Source organism: Oryzias melastigma, linkage group LG3 (genome assembly GCF_002922805.2).
Source record: "Oryzias melastigma strain HK-1 linkage group LG3, ASM292280v2, whole genome shotgun sequence".
In the NCBI taxonomy this organism is placed as follows: Eukaryota; Metazoa; Chordata; class Actinopteri; order Beloniformes; family Adrianichthyidae; genus Oryzias; species Oryzias melastigma.
In genome coordinates, this window is record NC_050514.1 from 18,320,364 (window position 1) to 18,342,274 (window position 21,911).

Consider the following 21,911-nt stretch of genomic DNA (forward strand, 5'->3'; position numbering starts at 1 on the left):
AGATTGTAAAAGGAGTTAGTCAAAGATTTATTTATTCTATAATTTAGGTAAAATGGAAGGATTTGAATTTTGGGAGAGAACAGAGACATAAGGGGGCAGCCTCCAGCTCCATGCAAACCTCCATGTAATTTTACATTTCTGAAAGTACTCAACTAAAATACCACATGGACAATATTGAGAGGGGGATATCCAAAATAAAAAAAAACATAAAAAATATATTTTTTTAATCCTGAAAAATAAACATCAATATATTCCAAATATGGTAACAGTTGGATAGTTTTTTAGCCTAATTTAAAAATATTATTATATTAATTGATCATATAATCATTGCAAAATTCCTGCAGAGTCATCCAGGATTACAAAAAAATTAGAGCATCTCGTTTGCTTTCTCCGGTGCATTTTTTTTTCCTCTGTCCACTGTCCTTGCCTCCCACCAGAGCAAAGTGCATGGTTTAAACAGGAGCATTTAATTCATTATAACATTATGTCATCTCATACTAATCTGCACAGTGGTCTCCACTGCTTTGACATGCAAATGAATTAGAAAAACGTCTGGGGAGGTGAAGGGGAGGAGGGACGGGGGCAAAACAGCAATCATCATGTCTTGTCAGTGGAGTGAAAAAATGTCCTGAAGCTGCTCTACTACACCCCCCCCCCCAATTCTCTTCAACTGTATTTTTCTGTTTTCCCCTCCCTGGTTCTCCTCTTTGCTTTTTTGCATCTTTTTCAGTGAATGCCCTTAACAAAGCAGCTGCGAGATCACACACCAAACACTGGCAATCTGTTGAGGATCAGGCTCCCTACGGAGAACACATAAACAGCAAAGCGTGTGGCACACGCTCACATCGAGCCTCCTCCCATTTACACATACCCCTCATCTGCATATTCACCAAAAAAGGCCCCTCTGGCTTTCCCTTTATCAGCAAACCCCTCCCCACGGCCTCATCAGTGCGCAGGGATTTGACTATGAAAAAGCGGGCTTGCAGCGAGCGTTGGCTGGGACCACACATGCACATCATAAATGACACATAAAATACACACAAATGCACAAAAATCAATTTTTGCACATGCTGTATACAAATGTGCAGCGCGCAGAGTAAACAAATCAAGAAGGAGAGTTAGGGAGATCTGGTGATGTGAGTGCCGGCCATGCTCATCTAATTTCCACCCCTCCTTTCCACCCCTCCGCGCACCTCCTCCCCCTCTCCTCCTCTCATCTCGTCTCTCTCTCCTCTCATCATCAGGTACCTGGTGACGAGCGGCCCGTGATAATCCACAGCCTCTAACCAATCAATCAGCAGCATCATAATCAGCAGTGTAGAGAGAGGGGGAAAGAAAGAAGCCCATAACTTACCCTGTGTCGCCTCCAGTCTGCTCTGCACTGGTCTGGTCAGAGCTTTGGCTGCAGCTGTGTAGACCAAATCACCACCAACAACAAAAAAGATACTTTTAAGAAAAAAAAAAACTTTACCCTTTAACTTTACTTAAAATAAAATCTAAATTGACAAGTTTTTCTCTGCAACATGAAACCAACATATAAAGCTCTCCCCCCTCCCTTATCCTATTTCTGCCTGATTCTCACTCTACTCCTCTTCCTCACTCACCACCTTCATGTCACTCTCTCTCCCTATTTCCCTTTCTCCTCCCTCAGTGTCTGCCTGTTGCAACTGTGTAGACTTAAACACACTCTCCATACAGTACAGATATATATTACGCAGCATACATCTCTGCAGAAGACGGGACTGGGCGTGCTGGTGTGGTATCCTGCAGACCTACTGGACCCTGTGTATCTTTGTGTGCGTGTAAGTTGGAGGGGGGAGTGTAATGGGAGGGAGTAGGGAAGGAGGGTCAAAGCTAAATGCTTTACAAAGAATGGAGGGACAGAAATCTGGATTTTTTTTCCTTTCAATCAGACGGATATTCCTTCTCATCTCTTTCCTACGGCAGCCCTGAAGTACAAATTACATTAACAAATCACTTGATGCAAGAACGTTTGAAGACAATTAAAAAAGCAAAACAAAAAAATAAATAAATAAATATTGCATTTTAGAAATCAAAAAACATAATACCCAAAACACAATTCAAAAAAATAAAAGTAATTTCCAGAAAATGAAATAAAAAAAAAAGACAACGATAATTATGTGACATCACAGATTGGATTATGATATCCAGTATCACTTCATGCCAAATAACTTTCAGTTGAAAAGATGGACAAACATCCAATCATACCTACGTTTACCAGTTGTGACATTTTTTTTTTTCTTTTACTTTTTTTGATTTCTGGAAATTACTTCAGTTTTTTTTTTCTTTTCTTTTTTGCGAAAACCAGAAAAAAAAATTGTATTTAACCTTTTCTGGTTTTGTTTTGTGCTTTTTTAACATTTCATTTTGTTTTCTGGAAATTCTTGATATAATCCATAGTAATCAAAAAACTTTTATTAGTATGTGGACATTGAAGACGCATTTGAAACAACTCAAACTACAAAAACTCAAACCAATCGGTGATGTCTCATAATACCAACCTTTCATTTTTTCATCATTTATTTTGATTTCTTCAAATTACATTTGTTTTCCAAAATGTTTTTTTTTATTTTGTTTCATATTTTTGGAATTGTATTTTTTTATCTGGAATTTTCTTTTGATTTCTAAAAATATATTGTATACTTATATTTAATTTCTTTTTAACTGTCATTGTGATCTTTACTACATTTTTGGGCTGAGTGATTTGTTGATGTGATTTGCACTTCAGGGCTGCCGTACTTTCCCTTTAATTCACCCCACCCAAACGCCTCTTTCCCCCACCCCGTTCCAAATTTCCGCTCATAGGCATTCCTTCTCCAGACATCAGCATCCTTTGAGGGGGTTAGCTGTCTCCAGGAAGAGGAAGAGTTAACGCTGCCTAGCAGCCTCGTACATTTTGCCTCGAGGGCGAGATAGCTAAAAAGCCATGTGCTATCATCATTTTTTTAGGTGTGCAGGAAAAGTAAAGACAAGAAAAACATACTGGTTTTACACAGCTCCCCAAAAGATCTGATGCTGAATTTAGCATAGGATTACACAAAACCTTTCCTCTGAACCTCTGAGCCGAACCCCCATTTCTACAGACTCTGTGATTCCTCTCCTCCCCCACACAAAAGAACAAGGTGTAGAAACTCCATACAACCTGCAGCTATTGCATGGTGCCTATGTTTAGTTCTACAATACACCTCAACCAAACAAGCTGAGGCAGAGCCAAACGCTGCCGTCTTGTAACTGTTCACGCACTCTCTGTGGAGATATTGCTAAAAGAGCCCACATGTGCAGAGTATTTCTGGATTCCTGTTTGTGTCAAGGCTGTCTGGTTGTTGTTATGAGGGTGTCAGGAAGGTGTACCTGAAGGTCCATGGTCAGGAGAAACCTTGCACACATGGACCGTACTTCTGGCCCCAAGCACACAGGAGAAGGGTGCTGGCTACGAACTGCTGGATATTCCAGCAAAGGAAAACAAAGCCCAAAAGATATATAATGATGACCCCCATCTCTCCACCAAGGACTCGTGGGGATCCATGTCTTGGTTATATTAAGATAGGAGTGGAAAAGCAAGGGGAGGGTTAGAAAAAAAAAAGGGAGGAGGGGAGAGGGTCTCGTCTCCTCCGAGGTCTTTCCAGTGCTCTGTTGTGTTTTATTAATCTGTGCATTTTGTGGCTGCAGCCCATAAGGGCCTTAACTCTAGTCTCCTCTGGCCTCTTATAGACCAAACCCCCCAACACCACCTCATCCTGATTTTAGTGATGCAGGTGTAACCAAAGACAGCCAATCTTCTGACCTCCCATGAAAACTGCTACGTTGATCGACTTGCTCAACACAAAGTTAAGCTCACCAAGTCAGTTGACAACGTTCACGTTCTATTTTGATCATTTTCTAGATTATTTTCTAGATATTAATTCTGACCTTTTGGCAACAAGGCAAAAATGAAAAAAATAGCACATGCACTCAAGCAAAAATAAAAAATAAAAACATCAGACTGTATGTCTGAATTACGAAGTCACTCACGATCACACAGAAGCTTGAGGTGTTCAGCTGGTACATCAAGTTTTACAAATGGCGTAACATGGCTCCATTGGACACATCTGTGCATTAATTAATAAAACAAGTTTAGGAGAAGTGCTTGTTTTCAAATGTTTAGAGATCCACTACAATCAAAATGGTGTTTTTGGTGTTTTGAACATGTTCTTGCTGCAATTTTCTCATGATAGAGGGCATGTATAAAGAAAATTTAGCTTAAAACTGCATTTCTGAGGATTTCTTTAGTCAAATTCTAAATCAGGAGCAGACAAAATAAAGGAGTTTGAAAAAACTTGTAATATTTGAGTAAAAATTAAAGTCGGTGGGCCACAAGCTCCCTGCTCTCCTCCATTTTTATACATCCACTTGCTGACAGTTAGATCCATATATGTCTGTGTTTTCCTCATCCAAAATGGCGTCTGCCTCAAAAGTTGCTCACCATTTTTGTTGCACTGCTAACGTTAGCTTGGAGTTGTGAAAGGTAGTGTGAGAGAGTAAACAGAGGAATGATGGGAAATTACTCTATGCTAATGATCCCACCCACAACTCAGAGGCAAATTTCGGATGAATTCCTGCCACTTTGCAGAAACTGTCCAAGAAAACGACAGATTTGTTTTATTATTATTTTGGCTAAAAACAGTATAATTAAGAATAGAAGAATGGAAATACTTTTACAACAGATCAAATTGTGATTGGAGCAGGACTTTAATGCATTTTGCACTTTGAAGCAGTTACAGTATACACATTTAATGGAACTGGAATGATCTTCATCAACCTGAGATGGTTCTCCCAATGAGCTGAAAGTGGAGGGACAAACTGTGGCTCAAGCAAAATAAAAAATAAAGACTGCATGCACAGATACCAAGACAAAAGAGAATGCCACAGTGTTATCAAAATGGATGACTGGCCTACACAGAGGGAATGTCCTCTGGAAACTTCAGAGATGAAACAATACAGGAGTAGTAATGCTAAAGTGCACTGCAAGATGAGAAGCCTCCATGTTTTCAATGAGGAGAGACAGAGAATTTACGCAACATGGCAGCACTGTGTTGTAATGCATCAACCCTACTGAGAGCAGCACTGTCACTACCACTCTTCATCATCAGCAGGAGCAAAACACCAGCCGTGCATTGTCTTTGGGGCAAAAAAAGAGTGTGTGTCGCTGGGAGCATGCAAGCTTGCAGTGGTGCATTTGTGTCTGCGTGTTTGTGCGAGCGCACACGCGCCGTGTTTGGGCTTGTGAATACGTGCATAAGTGTCCGCCTCCACTGCATCCATATTAAACAGTTTTGGAGGTGACTGTGCTTCCCTGGGTGTCATGAATATAAGAGAAAGCATCCATCTTAGTGGAATACAATTTCACAGGTAGTGACAGTAAAACTGACTCTACCCTCTGAGTGCCGACACACCGACAGAAAGACACAGAGGGTGGAGAAAGGATGAATGCAGGAACACAGACACTGACTGACGAGGCTGCAAGGCGTCTTGTAATTTTCTGCAAACCCTTAGATTTTCCAGCTGCATCCCATATTGGATTTAGGCTGCCACGTTCTCATTTGCTGAATTCCAGCAAAGGCTAACCATACTGATTGATTCAACTTTATTCAATGCATGCTGACTTTATTCAAGCTACAGTTTCTGTGAGGTATTGCTAATATTTTTTTCCGGTCTCGTCAGGAACATGGTTATTAGATCGCTTTCAAACACGGTCACAAGCTTACCTTGTAATTACAGTTTAAGAAATGTAAAGTCAAGTCTAATAAAAGATATATGATGCTTAAAAAATACGCATTTGAACATGAAATCAAGTATGAAAAGAAAGTTTGTTCTATTATCGACTTGGAAGTGCAAAAAAATGAAAAGAAAAGTTCCACATTGCACCTTTTCCAATTAAACTGGAATAAATAACAGATAACACACATAAATTATCTACATTTCACTTTTAAACTGTGTGAGATATCATCTGTAATTAATCACTTGATAAAAAAACACACTTTTGTCTTTATTTTCAGTGATTTCTCATTAGCAATGTAAAGGTGTAATTGCAAGTGGGAATGTGCACAATTATACCTGGTGTATGAGTGAGCATAATTAATCTAATTAGCTAATCAAGGGGAATTCTGTCAAGCTTGCAGAGAAAAAAAACGTTGCAGTATTTAACGCTAAATTCATTATCTTAATCATGGATGAGATAATGAACTAATTAGGACAAATAAATCACAATTAACATCTAAAGAGCAATATGTTAACCCATTTATGAAGACATTCAGATGATAAGAGCAAGCGACACAAAAGGTGTTTGCTGAAATGTTTTTGAAATTCTAACAGTGCAAAAAAAAAAGTAAATAGAATTACTTCAGTAGAAACATGTGTGACTAATGGTAAATGACAGCTGTCTCAGACACCATCACTTTTGAGGATGGATTGGAAATTCTTTATTTGTCACAGCCCATCATTCCAGCATTGAACATAAGCTGTGAAAACAATGTCAAGTTCAGGTTAAAAGAACAAAGGAAAAAAAAAAGTTGTACCAAAAGAAACATGGCTCACATATAAAAACAAGTACGGCTGAACTGACAAGCAGCAGAGCCCTGATACAGAGAGAAAAGCCAGTGATATGGCTCTTGCCATCTGAGGATCGAACCAGGAGGAAACATTAGAGAACACACTCCACTCTCTTGTTTTCTGCTCTCTTTACCTGCATTCACAAGAAAACACAACCAAATTCTTACACATCTTACAACAACAACCGAAAAAAAGGGAAAAACGGCAAGAAAGAAAGAAAGCCGGCGCAAAGAAGTGTTTTTGTACAGTGTACACACTGTTCCGCTTTTTTGTCTGCTCACTCAAATCACCTCGAATAAATGTTGATGTTATTCACAGGCGTAACAACATTTCACTGCCCCATTTTTATTTCAGACTTCTGTTTCTGTTGTTGCTTTCCTGTGTTATTGCATGGCACAATCTTCATTTTGTTGAGACAGTCAGCTTGCTGTCGAAGTGTGTTTTTGTGTTTTTTTTTTCTCCCCTCAGCTTGCTTTGCGACTCCCTTTCTGACCATTGCGTTCGCTTCAGCGGCTAAATCCAAGAGTCACCACACGCTCCATGGACGAGACTTGATGAAAAACATGAGTGACAAGATTCATGGCTGTCAGAGCAGCTGAGGAAAATAAAAAGGTGAGATGTCGATTTGAGGAAAAAGAAGTCTTTTTTTTTTTTTTTCAAAGATGTAACAAATATAAATGTATTAAGAAATGGAGAAAGATAGAAAAAAGAATCAGCACGTCATATCCAACTCTTGTGTTTATTAAAACCTAAACCTGAAATGGAACATTTGCAGGGACAATTGCAAAAACTAAAGATTTTTATCACTAATTTTTATGTGAACATAGATATTACAAAAATACTTGATTATAATTATATGAGTATCAACCCTTCAATTATTCAATTGCATTTAGTTCTGCTAGAATCTTGCATTAAAATATTTTTGTTGAGAAAATTGAATATTCAAATTGTGCAAATTCTTTTCTATCTTTTTATTTTTTTTACATTTGACTTCAACGGTTCCAAAAGCTATATAGTGGAGAAGTTTTCCTGTTTCTTTTACAGTTTAGTTCAGGACTATAATCATTCCATCACGCCTGATTTTGCAGACATGCCATGGATTTAGTGCTCTGACTTCTGCAGTCGGGCCAGAGCTAAAGCGAAACAGCCTCTTTCCTTTTCAGTTCACCCAGCAAGGTCAGCTGATTCCTGCCAGATGCATTTGCACAAAAAAGGGACATTACATTCTTGAATCCTTTTGAATTAAAAATGAATAAATAATAATATGTCTGAAGTAACAAAATTCATTTTTGCTATTTTAAGATCTTTTTTTATTATAATTATTTCTGTACCAAGATTGTTTTCTAATTAAGTCACAAAAATGTAAAAATACATGAGCAAATAAAAATGATATTTGTTTTTTTTTTAGATTATGTTAAAAAGATAAAAAAAAAACCAAATAAAATACATATTAATTTTACAGTGTATGAAAAAGCTCTATGCTCAGCTAACAACAACAACGTGAAAACCTGAGATAAGGTGGCGATTTCACACATTATATATAGAGGGGTAAAAATGACAGATGTCACAGCACCTGTGCTGCAGCCGCCCAAACTGGTTCTTCAGCAAGTGGCGAGGGGCTCCAGGGAGAGAAGGAGGAAATGGCTGCTGTGTTGTTTAAGTGGAGGTTAGCAGAGGGGCAGGCTGGATTCTGCTGTGGCCCAGATTTTCTCCAATCCCTTTTGTCCAATCAGTCTATGTTTGAGTGGCTTTCTGGAGAACTGCTTTTATTGTGTCCACTCAGGAAAACCAAAAGCAGAAACAGCTTCAACATCCAATCCAGAGACAATGCTTGCAGTAGCACAAAGGAAATGACTTACCAAACACAGTTCGTAAAGTGCAGCAGTTTTTCTTGGCCGTTATAAATGATATCTTGCTTTTTTTAATGACAGAATAAGTCGTCACATGTTGCTCTTTCCAGGAAAACATTCTCGTTGCATGGAGGTGCGACACAGGCAACACGATGGAGCTGATGCAAGAGGGCGGAGGTAAGTCTGACCGCCAGGTAAATATCTGTCTGTATCCCAGTGGAAATGCAGAAGCTCTGGACTGGCTGGACACAGACGTTGCACAGTAAACCATACAGTTTACTGTGTGACATGAGAAATGGGATGCATGTCAAATCAACCTTTCTAAAACTCTCTGCAGAAGAAAAGCTGTTATAGAATATTGTTAAAGTAAATTTGTGGGTTTAAATGACTAAATAAATTAGAACTGTTCTTGTTCTCTTAAATGGATATACCAGAAAAGAAGTACTATTCGTCGTGTAATTGCTTGAACTTCCAGGAAACCTAAAACACCAGGAAACAAACAATATCTATTACATTTTATAAACTGTAAAATCATGGTGAAATCTCTGTTCAGAACAGTGATACTGCACAGAAATAGGAGAATAAAACGGAGGCATTATCAGTCACGTTATTATACTCAACATTTCCTTTTCCCCCCTCTTAGAATGAACAATTTCAATGGTTCCTCTATCATGCCACAAGCATTTCAGAACAGAAATGATAACTCCAGCTTCTGCAATTTCTGTGCTCTTCCTTGTTTTCCAGCTTTACCATGATGCCCTGCCTCTGTGTGTGTTAAATGAAGCACAGGGTACATGTATATGCACCAGCGTGCGTTTGTGCGTGGGGATTTTCATGGTCACTAACGTGTTGGAAAGTGTGCTGAGGAGGTGACAGACTGAAGCCTAAATACGCTTTTTTAAGGGGACTGTCGCAGTGGAACGACCCAATTTCATCATGGATGTTAAACAATGAAAAGATGCCCCAAGATGGATGAAGGATGTGGAAGAATATCAATTTAGCATAAAGTAATAGGAGAGTGTTGTGTTTTATTTGAAATGCCAATGAGTTAATCAATAAATCTATTAAATAAAGTAAAAAAAAAAATCAAATTCAAGCCTTGAACAAAAACAGAACAATTGTGGTTCCAACATCCTGTGTTCTCATCAAAGAGGACATGAACTCACACCTCGATCTTCACATTTCTTTCTATCGACAACAAAATTTCATTTCCATCTGACTGTCCAATGTTCAAATCTGTCCCACAAACAATACACACGTTACTGGCCGGTCATTGCTGCAGTCATTTCTATTATTTTTGGGGGTTGTTGGTTATTACAAGATAAAAATGTCGAGTGAACACTGGGTTATCCTTGGGTTTGTCGTGTCAAGCAACACAAATTCATCGTCTATTCATCAGAGTGGTTGTTCTCCGCGGGAGGTTCATGGCACTACCTATCCTGCCCCCCTTTTCCCTTTGATTTGGCTCATTTGAGCAGCGCGGTCCCCGGCAGCTTGTTAGAACTGCCACCTCGGTGGCTCTGCCCCCTGGATGGAGAAAGAAGGGGGAGATGGGGGAGACGGGGGAGATGGCAGAGATGGAAGGGGTGCTCAAAGGGGAGGCGGGGGTGAGAAGGAGGGAGGGGGGGTGCTGGATGATAGGTTAGGGAGGCCTACCTCAAAGCACTTTCACAAGTCACGGGTGAGCAAACAGGGTTCAGTGAGCAGAAACTTGGGAAACCTGAACGAGGCCCACCATCTACTGGTCAGACGTGTGAACTGCCGTCCATGCACAAGAAGGAGAGGCTTCAGAAGAATGCACTTCCATCACAAAAAGGTTAAAAACCTCTTTGTTGCTACAATTGCTTTTCTGAAACTTCCTGTGAAAATCAGAAATTCTGAGCCTTTGTCAAATGACATTTCAACTGCAGAATTTCCCAAAAAACAATATATTTTGCAGAACATGCCACCCAGTTTTCCACAAAGAGACATTTAAATGCACACTGGGTGAGATATCAGATGACATTCAAAAGAGAGCTAGTCTTTGTTCATTATTACTGACAAGCTGTAGAAATATATCTTTGGGGTCAAGGGAAAAGAAATTCAAGTGCAAAATTACCAATAATGGCTCACATATGCAGCCTCTGCCTTGTTTTCGCTTAGCTATAATCTACACGTACGGGACAAAATAAAAGAAAACATATGAATATATAAGTGGAGAAATGTATAAGGCAAAGCCTGGGGTAAGAAGAGAGCACACATTTAATGACAGTCATGTTTGGATTCTTAACCGGACAACGATGCAGAACACGATCACCTCTGCAAGATTAGACAGCCCAAAGCTCTTTTTTAACAAAGATGTATGTATGTTTGTATTATTCATTCATTCATCGTCTAAACTCATTTATTCCTGTGAAGGGTCAAAAAGATGCTGGAATCTACCCAGCTACTATGGGGCAAAGGCAGGGCGCATTTTTGTATGTTAAAAAACAACAAAACATTCAGATTTTGATAGTTGTAAAGAGAAATGAAAGGTTCAATAGATGTCTTATACTGTTTCGGCCAAATTGCACTTTTTGTGTAAAAAAAAAAGAAAAGTTTACATATCAACAGAAATCTGTGTTCTGATGTGAGCGTTCCTCTTGATAATAACCACATGGCTTTAAGAATGACATTCTATGACTTTTGTCCCGACCAGAATACCCTTCTTCTAATGACTAAAGATTTTCAACCTTTTATTTGTCACCAAAGTGCCCAAGACTTCTTCAGAAAAAGACAAATTCTGAGTCACATTTAATCCTGGCCAACATATTGAGCTTTGTAGAGGGAAATGAACTCATATATATTTGTTTCACTGTTCTTGAAACCTTTTCAAGGCTGCCTTTGATTTATCACAGCTTATACCGGACAAAGACTTGAATATCTAATGGCAGTTCTGGAAGAGGCTGTGTAGGGTTGGAGGATGAGGGGCGCAATATATTCAGCATCAAGACTTGGCCTCATTTGATGTCCAGACATAATCTAACCTTGGGGATCTGGTGAAGAAAAAACAAAAAGAGGAAAGCAGAAGGAGGTGATACATGCAAACAGACAAACAGGAACAAAAAAGGAAGGAAATCTGTGCAGAAAACTGGCTTTTTTATCTGCACCTTTCCAGAATTATAGTAGGGTGTCAAAACAAAACCTCTACACCCCCCTTTCGGCTAATATATACATAAAAAAATCAAATTTTTAGATATACCTGCCATTGAGCTCTCTCCAGCACCCCCACACTCATAAAAAAACACACATAAATGCATAGCTGAACAGTCCCCCACTCACATTTCTCCTCCTTGGCCTCCCTCACCAAACACTTTTATAGTGATTCACCATGTCTTTGTCTTAGCTCCATTTTGTTATAATTCTGACCAGTGTTTTAACCTTTTTGCATTTAATGGAAAAATTCTGACTTTTTTTCATCTAAATTGTTGGAGATGAGGAAGAAGTCAGCAACATGATGTAGTTTTTATGAATGATCAAACAGTCAAGCAGGGATCATCTGAATTCGTGTCAGTTGATGTTACACATATGTTTTATTAATTTATTTTTATTTTTTTCTTTTTGCAAAAAGATATTCACTAAAACATCATGAAGATCTTTATTTTACTCTTCCTGTAATCAATGAAAAGTATTCAGTTTGACTGTTTAAAGCACAAATTCTTTATTTAATATATTTTACTTAAGACGACTCTCTATTTTTGTCTTCTCAAAGTTTGATTTACAATGTCAATCAGCAGCTTAAAAAAACTAAATAAAAAATTACCAACAACAATAAAAAAAACTAGCACTTTACAGCTTTTTACTCAGAGCTAAAAGCTTATTATACCAGATAAATGACAAAGAAAAGATTTGAATATTCATGCAGTACAGTCACAGTGAAGGAGGTATTCTTTCATTTTACTCTGTCTCAGCAAAGGGTGAATGTAGGTCACTACAGCGAGCCATTTCACACGGAGACTGAATTAGCCATTAGCTATTGATACACTTTAAGTCACACACTTGAGAGTGTCTGTGCTTGATAATTACCGTGACCATTTATGGGTTCGAGGTGAAAAGGTGAGACCATAAGAGAGAAAATGAGAGCCTAATACAAAGACCGAGCTGCAAATAGCTGTGAAATCCTCCATACATTTTCAACATACAGCATCTAATGCTGGGTCACAGTAAATTTGCTGAATGATGTTCCATCCTCCAAAAAACCCAAAGAGCAAAAGTGAAGGCATGGATCGAGGATCAAATCAATCCAGATGGCTTATCGCGTCATGATTATCCTTCAAGTGTGAAGAAGATTGAGGAGCAGAACCTCCGCAGGTGCACTTTAAGCCACAATTCTGTTGGGCAGCTTTTGGAGAAATATTAATGAGGGGTTCATATAACATTAAGGGTGGAAGAGTTGGCCTTGTTAATTACAACATCGCTGCAGATAGCTTTTTTTCTGAATCTAAGTTTTTCATTAATGGCGTGATGGAGATCAGCAGTTATCTGCGTCTCTGAAGGGATAGCTAAAGGCTGGGGGAGGGAAGGGGGTCAATCGCTGGTTCTCTCATATAATTTCACCATCTAATATCCGACCATGCATTTTGGAGCTAAATTAATTTCCTCAGCTATCTAATAATAATCAGAAACAAGTAATTGCTGTTGGTCCAATCCCAGCAGGCACAATAAGATCTCTCTGCTCCCTTCTAGAAGAATTGCTGAAGCTGACGTGTGAAACTGGGCTGCAAGTCTGCGTGGGATCTCCCTCTTCATTTATTTATTTTCCATCACATTTACTTTGGCCCTTATTCACACAACGCCCTTCACTCCTCACTTTATTAAAAACAAAATGTCGGCAGGAGTGCTCTATCAAGCCATTCATATCTGGAAATCTTCTCTGTGCCTCCCCATTGGTTCATAACTTCTTTAATGACATTTATCAGTCGTATTCAAAGATACCCACTATGCATACTTAGAGGTCTAATCAGGATCCCATAATTCACTGGTTTACATACCTGCCCTATTTGACATTATACATGTCACATCTTGTAAGATTCAATGCATGTTTTCCACATGGCTAACCTCTGAAAGGGGGTGGAGGGTTTTTGGAGATAGCCCGAGGCATTCCAGCATCCATCTTTACAAGGTTATAGACTGGTAAGTGTTTGAATGCACACCCAGCGTGGAGACAAGGTGAACCACCCATATCTAAGTACATTCGATAAAATAATACCGCAGTCATCAGCGTGTGCGCCTCAGCTCTGGGGGCACTCCCTGGGTAGAGCCTCCACATAAGTCAGGGGCAGGTTGCTGTGGGTAGGAAGGGTTAAATGGTGGTGTTGTAAAACATTTATCTGCTTCAGATAGAGCATTAGATAGGTTCAACCTCATCCCCCTGCTATTAGAGAATTACCCTAACAGCTGCTGTGGTGTGGCTCAGCATAGAGACCAAGCCCAGTCCCTGTCCTATTGATTTTCACACCCCAAGATAGTGTTCTCCCAAAGGGCAGCAAATTATAGGCAGTTTTACAAGAAATTACACTTGCATTGGAAACTTTATGGGACACAGGTGTCGTGGCCCACTCTCCTGTCCAAAGAAAGTCCTATGCAGAGATTTCTGCACATTTTAGAGCACACTAACAACTACACTGGTGTCAGCAACTCACTTAAGATTTTGACTGTAGAGTTACTACAAGTACTGTAATTTTACTGTAAAAAACTTTTTTTTGCAAGTAAAAATATTTAATATTTGCTTTAAAAAACTATTTTTTTTTTTGCATTTTGAGACTTAGTTTTTTTTTGCTTTCCAAAATTTTTTTGCAATTGCAAAAACATTAGGGCAGCAATCGCAAATATATATATTTATATAATACCTAAGGTATTTTCATTTAGCTTTACATGCAAAAATATAAATACAGTATTTACAAACATCAGTTTTGGAGAATGGTTTCATGATAAATTACCAAAAAAGAGTAATGATATAAAAGCATACTCTGCATATTTAGCATGTTTAGAGAATTACTAATATTTCATATTTAGTAATGCTCTCTCGAATGTTCTGCAAAAAAATGTTTAGGTGACAAGTTTTCAGAGCTAATTCTCAACTCCAAACCTGGTTTTATTGAGGTATAACTGTCAGAATGAGTTTGGTCATGGGCTGTCCAGATGTAAAATCTCATGTCTTAGTCACAACTGTGCTTACGGGTGGATGCAAGCTGTCTGCAGGCAAAAAATGGACAAACCTGTACAGTATATGGTAAGGAAGTAGCCAACTCGGGATATCAAAGTAGTAGCATGCTCGATGAACCACATGTAAAAAATGTTCTTGGTGTGTTCTGAAAACACTTGTGTAGCACAGAAAGATAAGTAAGGAGGAAGTAAGTGAGACGCAGGCACGCCATTCAAATTGTTCAGTCTTTAAAATCTCCCAGCAACCTGGAGACTGCATAAAGAGCCTGTTAGTACTGTTTAGTGAAGAGTCAGCACTCCTTGCACATCCCTTTTGCACAGAATGGTTGGACACAGTGGCTTCCGTTCCGCTTTTCAGTGGACTTACAACCAATGTGGGCCTCCAAGAGGTACGGTTTGATACTGTTCAATGAGTCCATTTCACAATGGAAATGCTAAAAATTCCTGACAGGACTGGCCTGAACCGTACCAGACCACTCAGTGGAAATGAGGCTTTTGGTATTACCTGCACACCCTATGATGCAGCTTTTCACACAGTCAGTGAAGGGCCAGTGTGTGCACTTTAGTAATGACTGGATCACTTGTGCATCAAAAATGCGTGTAACTTACATCAACCTTACAAATACTTTACGATGCACTTACCACACGCACGACAATGGTACGTTCTATTTTCATGACCTCCCTTGCAAGACACACCTGCTCTCCTCTTAGGATGCAGGCCCTCCCTCCTGTCTATGACCCTCTACAGGCCGGGATAACCCAAAAACCTGGTCAACCACCAAACAGCTTTATCCGACAAAAGCATGACCTCTCTTCATGGTTAACCATTGAAATTGAAACTGGACATGATTGAAAAATTTCACCGCGTGACTTTTAGGGTTGTAAATGTGTGTAAAAGGAAAGACAAAAACACATGATAAGATTTGTTATTTATAAGTGATCCAGTCTATTAAAAATGAATCTACTCTGATTTTTAAATTACCATAGTAAACGTCTTTCAAAATGTTCTAACTGAAAAAACCCTGCCTGGCTGGTTGTAGCGCAGTGGTTTCAGTACTACGCTTGTAATTGTCTAGTTGTAAACTGAAGCCTGGCTACCATCACTGTTTGGGTGAATGTCTATAGTTAATCTGGCTAAAAATATATTTTTATGCATTCAGCGCTGGATTCTGTGCAATAGTTACATTGTTCTTATGTATAGCAAGATTATAGGTTTTATTGGACACCAAGTAGCTTGTTTCATGTTTGTGAATTATTGTTATGCTTACTGTTTGTTTAAAAAGCTAGCTTGCAGCATTCTAAAATCATATACAATCATCCACTACATCAAAATTACAACCAGACTGTTTGAAACATGACATGCATCTTTGAGTTTAAAACTATGCAACAGATGGGAGAGATAACACCATGAGAGCATCTCCATAGGGGTGTAGGAAGGAATCAAGGAAGGAATTGCAAACTAATAAAATTTGCTCGACTCTAAAACACCTGGATATATATGGTTTCATTTTATTCCGTCTTCAGCTCCCCCTCACTCATAGTAAAACTAGCTCTCAACACCAGCCCTCGCTGACCTCAGGATAGACCTGCAAACATGAAAGAGCCTTTATCTGTTCCAGGTGTGGGCTGACTCACACTGTGAGTGTGTGTGACTGAGAGAAAGTGAGTGAGAGACACAGATGTTTGTGAACACGAAGCGTTTGGAGATCCACAGAAGTACACACAACTAAAATAAGGTGGCACCAGATCCTCTCCATTAAGTTCCAAACATGTGAAAATAATTGTGCACAGTGTTTTAAAAAAAAACTAAGACGTTGGCAGATAAAAGGCATATCTGAGCTGAGAAATGCTGCAGCAAATGAAGAGGATGAGAACACCTTATGTAAGGTTCCATATAACTCCATATTAATTCTTTCAAAGCTAAATGCAAAATATCAAAGAAAAGACGGTGCAAGTATTTATAAGGTCAGAGTTTTTACTAAATCACTCGGAAATATTTTCCACAAAAATGTGAAGCTTTTTATACATAATAAATCTTTAGTCACATAAGCATAAACACTCAGTAAACAGTGCACATACCTGATCAACACAAAGCCGCTGAGCAAAATGCTTCACAGACGTGAACCCCTCCTTCACTCCGTCTGGTTTCAGGTTAAACTTGACCCCTCACACTTGACCTTTTTGGCTCTGCTCAGGCTGGCTGAAGCTGTGAGAGGCGAGGGCACAGCTGTGAGGAAGGGTCCGCGGCAGGTCTGACTCCCCTCTGACAAAAGGAGAAATTCAATTGAAGCATATTAGTGTCCGAGTAGTTGAATATCACTCTTTGTAGCTAACTGGAAACATCTTTTCTGCTGTGCTCAAGGCAGCTTCCATTAACCTCTAAAACAGTGGGAGGGCCGAGGTTTGATGGCTTTCACAGAAAAGCTCTCTACTTCAACTTTGCGAGCACTTATCTGCTGCTCTCTATTTTTAACCTCTGATACATATTGCTCGGGTCATTATTTTCAATGTTTCTGTCCTGCACTGTCAAACGCCTTGCAGGTTTGATATATGAATGGTGGTCCATCACTTACATTGTTCCCCAGGAAAACCAGTAAGAGAGCAGTTGCCTGCAGCAGGTCAGACAAAGACAGATAGATGGCCCTAGCTCAGGCCTCACGTACCAGGGGACACTTCTCGGGACAGCTTACAAATAGGACTGAGAGGGAAGGGATGAAGCTGAATAAAAGCTGATATTCCACAGAGCTGCTCAACCCATAACTGTCACCTCTGCAGATTGAACGGCTGACCTTAATGAAGACAAACTATCAATCCACAGAGTAATATCTGGCATTTGGTAAGTCAACAATGAGAGGAAGAGTTGCGGGGAAAACTCTCTCTTGATATTTGAATTCTCTTGTCAGCAGTGACATGGAGACTTCTGCAAGCATCAAGATGGGAGGCATTTATGAGCTGGGGGGGCAACTTCACTGTGAGAAGCTTCATAACAAATTAAAAACCAAAGAGAAATTACGGTAAAATTGGGTCTCACCCCCCCATATCCCCCTGTCTACCATCCCCAATGTCTCTTCTCTTCACAATCAGTGTCAGAAGAAGCGGTGAGGAACGGTTTGTGAGAAACACTTATCTAGCACAGCGGCAGAGCCCTGTTTCTACACCCTTTATCTCACCAGGAGATGGAATTCAATATACAAAAACCCCATCATGCAGCAGCATCACGGCTGTGCTGGGGATAAGGACAGGGTTGCCAGGTAATTGGTTGGTGGTGGACGAACACAAGGTTTGAGACTACCCATGGAGGAGTGGAGATTACAGGAAGGGGTGGAGGGACCTGGAGGCAGTAGGGGAGCAGAAAGTGCTGGGGCTCTCCTTGACAATCTTTCCCCATATCCCCCTTTTTTCTAATCTATGGAAAGCTACCCCACCTGCTCATGTAATGTGAATCCCCCATAATTGTACATTTCTGCTTGCTGCTTGATGTGTGTTCCCTGGTTCAGCAAAGTCATCACACAGTTTCCAAGTTGATTTCTGTGTCTACCTTATAACAAGGCAATCCTTCCAATGGAAAAAAAGACATTGTTTCCATTACGAAAGTTCTTATTTGCATCCACTGTGCACACATTAATTAAGAAAAAGCCCCACACCCGTGACATTTACATTAAAATTAAAGCAGATAATGTCACAGAAAGAACGGAATATCATTATGGAGCCAAATAATTTCATTCCTTTGAGATAATGGACAAGGAGATTTGAGGGTGATGATCCTGCACATGCAGTAAAAGAAGTGACAGAGAGAGAGAGAAGGAGCGCGCAGGAAATCCACCGTTTTCCAGCAAGCTTTCAGAACAACGGGAATGGTTCAGGAAAGAGATAAAGGAACATGTGAGGAAAAGAGAAAAGGGGGGAAAAAAAGTCATTTCTCTGATTTATTTATGATGCAATGAAGGTATGCTGAATGCATCAGAACATGCAGTAGTGGTCATGCTGTCAGGAAAGATGAAGTGTCTTCATAGTCGACTGAGCGAAGAGCAAAGAAAAGAAAAGAGGAGGAAAATTAGAGGGGGAGAGCGGAGGGTGGCTGTACTGCAGAGGGGTGTTAACCATCTCATCTCTACCGCACCATCGCACTCGCCACAAAATGGCTACTTCGTTCCTTCTGACGGCCGGCACGAGGAGGAGGGGGTCTGAACCGCTGCGATCTCATCTCCCACCTCCGAAGCCCATTTCTCAACCTCAACTATTTCTCATATTTATGGACTCCCTTCACACAACATTCTGCTGAGTGGCTTTTCACCTCCACTATTTCATACCAAATGGAATTTGTTAAATCTGCCTCACTTTTTAAACCTTAGTTTAATGTTCTGGTAAATTACAAAGCTGAATTCGGTCTTAAAGCATAATTTGTCTGTGTGACTCGGGAACACTCTGAATCGACAACAACAACAACACAGTCAAGTGAGCAAAGAGTCAAGGGATCCACAATAATGCACACAGAACAAGAGTTGATGTCCAGGACAATATCACCCTCTGCAGGCAAAACCAACAAAGCCACTCTTAAAAAAGGAACTCTTTTGGTTTTATCATATTTCATTTAGAATGACACATTTTTAAGCATAAAATAAATCAACTGAAAAAACAAAAACATTAATTATAATATAGAAGAAAAACTTCTCTGTTGATGTGGTTCACAAAGAAATACATTCTTATTGCCAATTCTGTCTGCATATTGATAAAACAATGACGCTTAACTTCCCGTAAAACGCAAAACTACATTGCAGAAAACTTTATAAACATAAGCTCTTAGAGTAAACTGTTGGAGATCCAGCACATTCCATTCCCAGATACTGATTGTATGATGACTGCAATGTCTTAATTACCAACACATGACCTGAACAATAAAAGGTGTCCAGAGAAAAGTCTCACTAATCCTACTGTAAACTGTAGGAATAAACAAGTAACTTATTAGAAGAATTCCCTTTAACATCTCTAAATGACATTAGTGCTTCTGCCTTGGGTTTCTTTTTCCTGCGAGACACCAAAGGTCAGCGCAAGACCACTTGTGTGTAAAGTAGAAATATTCTTGGCACTGTACTTGTTCTGTTTAATGGATATGTGTTCTTGTTCTTTGATTAGACTACAAGTCCAAAATAATATCTATCCATCCATCCATCCATCCATCCAAGGCTGCAGAGCTCTAAATTCCCAGATTGAAGGGGCTATGGAAAATAAAGACGCAGTATTGTTGCATTAAGATGGGGTTGTTTTATTGCACAAAGCTAATTCTACATAATATAGAAACACTATGATGAAAATGGACTTAGTGTCAATCTGTGGTTTGAAGAGAGTGTATAGGTAGCACCAATGCTAAGTCCCATTGAAACATTTGAGTTCCAGTCATGAGAGATGTAGTGGAGTATTCGCAGACATTTTGAATAGTGTTCGGGACATTTTGGGTCCAGCTCTGCTTAAATTATGCCTCTCACAAGCCAGGCTCATAGATCAAGTCAGTTAGGGTGGGAATAAATATTAGCCACTACCTGAGACAGTACATCCCTGTTTGACAGTAATACCTTGGTACCCTGGACAGATGGAGATACATCTCCAGCAGCTATTATAGTAGTTCATTGCCAGCTTGTGCAGAATAATCAAAACTAGTTTTTGTCAAAAATAAAAATGTTCAGAGGTGCTCAAAGTTCAAAATGTACCACTGTAAAGTAAATATAGTAAATATATGTTTGTGTCCTGGCTACCAAAGAAGAAAGGTGCATAATCATAATTTAATACATCTTCCACAGTTTTCAATTCAAATTCAAAAAACTTTATTTATCCCCAATGGGCAATTCTATTGTCCCCCAGATTTTAGTAACTGCTAGAGAATGACCATATGTGTTGTTCACTTTCGGCTTATCCCTTCTGGGGTCGCCACAGCGTAACAGCACCCACTGTTTCGCATTAGTGATTTGGCAGAGTTTTTACGTCGGATGCCCTTCCCGACACAACCCTGTACTTGAGGGGCACAGGGACCCAGTTAGGCAGCAGCGTCAAGGGTCTAGCCTAAGGACCCAATCTGGGTGGGGATCAGTGGACAACCCTGGAATCGAACCCAGGGCTCCTGGGTGCCAGCCCTTCACCTAGCCCACTGAGCCACCCAGCCGCTAGAGAATGACCACATGTAAGGTCCAAAATTTGTGTAGATTGATGTTTTTAGAATGGTTAACCTATTAATTCCACATTACATGAGTATCTTTCATGACAAAGCTAATACCTCTAGATTATTTATGAGTCCCGCACAGCCGGGTTTTATTGGAAGACCGTTGTTCTGTCTCATCTCAGCTCATTTGCATATGTCCAAATCACCTTTCATATCAGGTTACCATCCATGTATAGCCTCAGCACAAAAATAACTTAATGTTGCAATCACTGCACCACAAGGTTTCTTACTCAACAAAACTTTCTGACCGTCATGTGAAACTCCTTATGGTGCAACTTGTTATTCTTGAGTGTCAAAAGCTTGAACTGCAAGACATCTGTGTTCCAGCCCAAGGCTACTTAATCAGTTTTGTTCCCACAAAAACATAGATGATCCATCTCTTTTGTTAGCTGATATATCAACTAATTGGATTAGGTTATAGCTGGAGAGCTAACACAAAACAATAGCATAAACTGGAATGTTATGATTGCCACAAACTGATTTATGAAAGACTCCCATCTGTTCAGAAGACAGGATAGCTACACAGAGGATTGAGAAGTAGCTCAGCTTTGACATAGTTTTGCTGGCTGACCTGTGTAAAGAAGATTTATTCTTTAAACAGAGCTTGTTAGAATATGCCGGAGGTGTTGGAATTATACTGTCATTGCACAAGCGTTTGAAAGGGTGGACAGTGATACTATGTAATTACTACTATGTACGTTTTGCATCCTGTTTTCCTAACTAAAAATATATCAGAAAAAGAATCAGTAGCTACATTTTTTCTCTTTCTTGTCTATTTTTCTGTTTTCTTCTTTATATTGAATTTTTTGGCCCAATAAACCAAAACTCTTGGTTCACTGCTTTGTATTAAATCTATTTTTAATCATTCAATTAGACAGTCAATGTATTTATTCTTACATTATCATTCTGCGCAGATGATTAAAGAAATATTGGCTGATCAAAGATAAAGTTATGTGCTTCTGTGATACTTTTTTTTTCTAAAAAGATTTATCCGTCAATTGACCAGGTACTTCTCCCCCTGTGTTATGGATGACTTTGCAGCTGAGCCTTTAAATCAA

At 39.5% G+C, this 21,911-nt stretch overlaps 1 long non-coding RNA gene across 1 annotated transcript; it reads right to left on the reverse strand.

Moving 5' to 3' along the window:
• Window positions 1-7,057: 7,057 nt before the first annotated feature.
• LOC118598093 lies at window positions 7,058-10,069 on the reverse strand. Its single transcript, XR_004947194.1, has 2 exons — window positions 8,469-10,069; window positions 7,058-8,387 (listed from the first exon to the last, which is right to left on the reverse strand). It is a non-coding gene; the product is annotated as an uncharacterized LOC118598093 (long non-coding RNA).
• Window positions 10,070-21,911: the final 11,842 nt, after the last annotated feature.